This window comes from Phyllobates terribilis, unplaced genomic scaffold (assembly GCF_046119375.1).
Source record: "Phyllobates terribilis strain yellow unplaced genomic scaffold, ASM4611937v1 Scaffold_12__6_contigs__length_324123572, whole genome shotgun sequence".
Lineage (NCBI taxonomy): Eukaryota > Metazoa > Chordata > Amphibia > Anura > Dendrobatidae > Phyllobates > Phyllobates terribilis.
This window is the reverse complement of record NW_027362772.1, coordinates 302,103,148-302,107,964: the sequence shown is the minus strand read 5'-3', so window position 1 is coordinate 302,107,964 and position 4,817 is coordinate 302,103,148.

Sequence of the window (4,817 nt, the reverse complement as noted above, 5' to 3'; positions counted from 1 at the left end):
GCTCCACACCTTACTTATCCTGGCAAAAAAAAATTACTTAAAAGACTGGCTAGACCCTAACACCCCCCCCCATTGAAGAGCTAACAGCTCAAATGAAATATTTTATAGGAGTGGAGCAACAAGACGCCCTTAGAAATAAGGAGACGCAGGCTGGAAAATTTCTTCCGAAATGGAAGCATAATTTTTTTTTTGCCAGGATAAGTAGGGTGTGGAGCAATTTGGGAGGGTTTCCCCTCTTCCCCTCAGGGTTCTCTGTGTTGTTCCAAAAATGTAGGGAGTTTATTTTTAGCTTTTAACCGGTTCAGGACCGCCCACTGTACATAAACGTCGGCGCTGCCTGGGCTCTGTGCAGCGCCGACGTTTAAAAACGGTGGGTGGTCCCGCAGCGCTCAGGACCCCCAGGGTCCTGCTAGCGCTGCGGTACCGGTTCAGAGCGATAGCTCTGACATGTGGCATCATGGGGACCTGATTGGATCAGGTCCCCATGATGTTAACCTGTTCCTATCTTCTAGATGCCGCGATCCATAGCGATCGCGGCATTTAAAAGATAGGGACAGCCGGTGGTCGGCGATCGGGACCCCCCACATACCTGTCAGCGGCGGGGATCCCGGTGCTGTGACCTCTGACATCATCGAGACCTGATTGGCTCAGGTCTCGATGATGTCAGCGTCACACCAGCCAATCAGAGAGATCACCAGGGAAGTTTGTTTTAGCAACAAACTTTCCCGGGCGATCTGCCTGATAAATGCAGTTTCTCCTCCGATCTCAGTGAGAGAGCAGAGGAGAAACAGTGTGACAAGAGCTGTCAGCCTTGCCACTGTGAAAGTAAAAAAAAAAAAAATAAAAAAGAAAGTAAGAGTTAGGGTTAGTGAGTCTGTCAGATCAGTCAGTCCTGTCAGATCAGTCCAGTCAGATCTGTCAGTCCTGTCAGATCTGTCAGTCAGATCTGTCAGTCCTGTCAGATCTGTCAGTCAGTCAGTCCTGTCAGATCTGTCAGTCAGTCCTGTCAGATCTGTCAGTCAGTCCTGTCAGTCCTGTCAGATCTGTCAGTCAGTCAGTCCTGTCAGATCTGTCAGTCAGTCAGTCCTGTCAGATCTGTCAGTCAGTCAGTCCTGTCAGATCTGTCAGTCAGTCAGTCCTGTCAGATCTGTCAGTCAGTCAGTCCTGTCAGATCTGTCAGTCAGTCAGATCTGTCAGTCCTGTCAGATCTGTCAGTCAGTCAGTCCTGTCAGATCTGTCAGTCAGTCAGATCTGTCAGTCAGTCAGTCCTGTCAGATCTGTCAGTAAGTCAGTCCTGTCAGATCAGTCAGTCAGTCCTGTCACATCAGTCAGTCAGTCCTGTCAGATCAGTCCGGTCAGTCCAGTCCGGTCCCGTCCTTTCAGTCCGGTCCGTTCAGTCCAGTCAAAAAATATAAAAATAAAATGGCCCGTCAGACTTATATCGCAGAGGAGGTGTATGCCCTGCTGTGTTCTGACACTGATGACAGTGCAATCTCAGATGGAGATGTGGATTTTGAGGGCTTTAGTAGCGGCGACACTGAGAGCCCAGAAATGAGCAGTGATTCTGTTCCATCCTCAAGCCCAAGGACCAGTACAACAATAGGGGCAAATAGCGCTACTGGAGAAACGTCTCCAAATCAGGGAACACTGCCCAGTACAAGCGCTGTCCCTGCTACCAGTGAATTGGCGCACGCCAGTGTACAAGGGGCGTTGCCACATGATCTAGCATTTCCCAGATGGGAGGCTTCGAATTCGGCTGCTCCATTCAGCCCTGATTTCAGCGCCATTCCTGGTATAAATGTGGAGGTGGAAGATTTTGGAGCAATTCATTTTTTTAATTTGTTTTTTACAGACAGCTTGCTAGAGCATATTGTCGTGCAAACAAATTTATATGCATCCCAATTCATAAGCCAGAATCCCCGATCTTACTATGCTAGGGCAAATTTATGGACACCAACTAATGTCCCGGAAATAAAAAAATTTTTAGGACTTACATTTGCCATGGGGCTTGTTAAAAAACCGAGCATTCGATCCTACTGGTCCAACCACCCTGTTCAAGCCACCCCTATGTTTTCAGTCGTTCTGCCTAGGACCCGTTATGAAATGCTCATGCGGTTTTGGCATTTTAACGACAATAGTCAATGCCTGCCCAGAAATGCCCCAGAACATGACAGGTTATATAAAATTAGACCCATCATTGAAAATTTGTCAGAAAAATTCTTAAGCCTTTACACCCCAACACAAAATATTTCTATAGACGAGTCCCTTGTAAAATTCAAAGGAAGACTGCACCTCAAGCAATTTATCCCATCTAAAAGGGCAAGGTTTGGAATAAAGCTCTATAAAACGTGCGAAAGTTCAACCGGATACACATCCGCTTTTCGCATATATGAGGGGAAAGATAGCCAGCTAAACCCACCAGGATGCCCTACTTATCTGGGGACATCTGGAAAAATTGTTTGGGAGCTGATAAGTCCATTTTTTCAAAAAGGCTCCAATCTATATGTGGACAATTATTACACCAGCATACCCCTATTTAAAAGTCTGGTTGAACACAACATCGGGGCTTGTGGGACCATCCGTAAAAACCGTCAGGGGTTTCCACAACCATTGGTCAACCAAAAGTTTCAAAAGGGGCAGTCAGGGGCTGTACGCAACGGAGAGCTGCTTGCCCTGAAATATAGGGATAAGAGGGATATTTTTGTCCTCAGCTCGATCCACACAGATGCCACAAGGGCCACTGTAGAACTAGGATCCACCACTCCGAAGCAAAAACCTGTGTCAGTCATTGACTACAACAAACACATGGGGGGTGTGGACCTTGCAGACCAGGTTCTACAGCCATACCAGGTATCAAGAAAGTCCTATACCTGGTATAAAAAGTTGGTTATTTATTTGTTTCAGGTGGCCACATACAATTCTTTTGTGTTGTACAAAAAAGCAGGAAATTCAGATCCTTTTCTTGATTATCAAGAAAAGGTCATTGAAAATCTTGTCTTTCAAAGTGTTAGCCCCGCTCATCCATTAGAATCTGAGGATGTGAAAAGACTCACTGAGCGACATTTTATTGCACTTATTCCAGCAACGGAAACAAGAAGGAACCCCCAGAAAAGATATCGTGTATGTACTAAGAGAGGAATGAGGCGTGATACCCGCTACTATTGCCCACAATGCCCATCATTGCCAGCCTTATGCGTCACTGACTGCTTTAAAATCTTCCACACAGAACCACGTTTTTAAACTGTAAAAATGTATCCCAATTTGTCATTCAAACATTTGGTTCATTTAGTGAATGACACATTCGAGTAGAGCTCACTTAATTTCCAGGGGGGGTTCTCCAGAATCTAAACCTTCCATTGCGTGCTTGTTTCTGGAAATCATCCATTGAGTTAAAATGGTCACTAAACCCATAGATGAATTCCCAGAGGGGTTTCATTTCCAAAATGGGGTCACTTCAGGGGGGATTCTTTAGCTCTGGTACTCTGAAAAGTGCCAGAACAGCATAATCCCCCCTGAAGTGACCCCATTATAGAAATGACACCTCTGTGGGAATTCATCTATGGGTTTAGTGACCATTTACCTATCTACTTATTTTCCCACCACTAGATTAATTTATACAGAGGAGTAGATTGTAAAATTCGGTCACTTGTTGTGGGTTTCCTCTGTTTAGGCACCTCAGGGGCTCTCCAAATGCAACATGGCATCCGCTATCCATTCCAGTCAAATTTCCATTCCAAAAGTCAAATGGCGCTCCTTACCTTCCAAGCCATGCCGTGCGCCCAAACAGTGGCTTTGCACCACATATGGGGTATCAGCGTGCTCAGGAGAAATTGCACAACACATTTTGGGGTCCATTTTTTCTGGCTGCCCTTGTGAAAATTAAAAATTTGAGGCTAAAGTAGCAGTTTTGTGTTAAAAATGTGTTTTTTTATTTTCACACTTCAACATTATAAAATTCTGTGAAGCCCCTGGGGGTTCAAGGTGCTCGCCACACATCTAGATAAGTTCCTTGAGGGGTCTAGTTTCCAAAATGGGGTCACTTGTTGGGGGTTTCCTCTGTTTAGGCACCTCAGGGGCTCTCCAAATGCAACATGGCGTCCGCTATCCATTCCAGTCAAATTTCCATTCCAAAAGTCAAATGGCGCTCCTTACCTTCCAAGCCATGCCGTGCGCCCAAACAGTGGCTTTGCACCACATATGGGGTATCAGCGTGCTCAGGAGAAATTGCACAACACATTTTGGGGTCCATTTTTTCTGGCTGCCCTTGTGAAAATTAAAAATTTGAGGCTAAAGTAGCAGTTTTGTGTTAAAAATGTGTTTTTTTATTTTCACACTTCAACATTATAAAATTCTGTGAAGCCCCTGGGGGTTCAAGGTGCTCACCACACATCTAGATAAGTTCCTTGAGGGGTCTAGTTTCCAAAATGGGGTCACTTGTTGGGGGTTTCCTCTGTTTAGACACCTCTGGGGCTCTCCAAATGCAACATGGCGTCCGCTATCCATTCCAGTCAAATTTCCATTCCAAAAGTCAAATGGCGCTCCTTACCTTCCAAGCCATGCCGTGCACCCAAACAGTGGCTTTGCACCACATATGGGGTATCAGCGTGCTCAGGAGAAATTACACAACACATTTTGGGGTCCATTTTTTCTGGCTGCCCTTGTGAAAATTAAAAATTTGAGGTTAAAGTAGCAGTTTTGTGAAAAAAAGTTAAATGTTCATTGTTTTCTTCCACATTCCAAAAATTCCTGTGAAGCACCTGAAGGGTTAATAAACTTCTTGAATGTGGTTTTGAGCACCTTGAGGGGTGCAGTTTTTA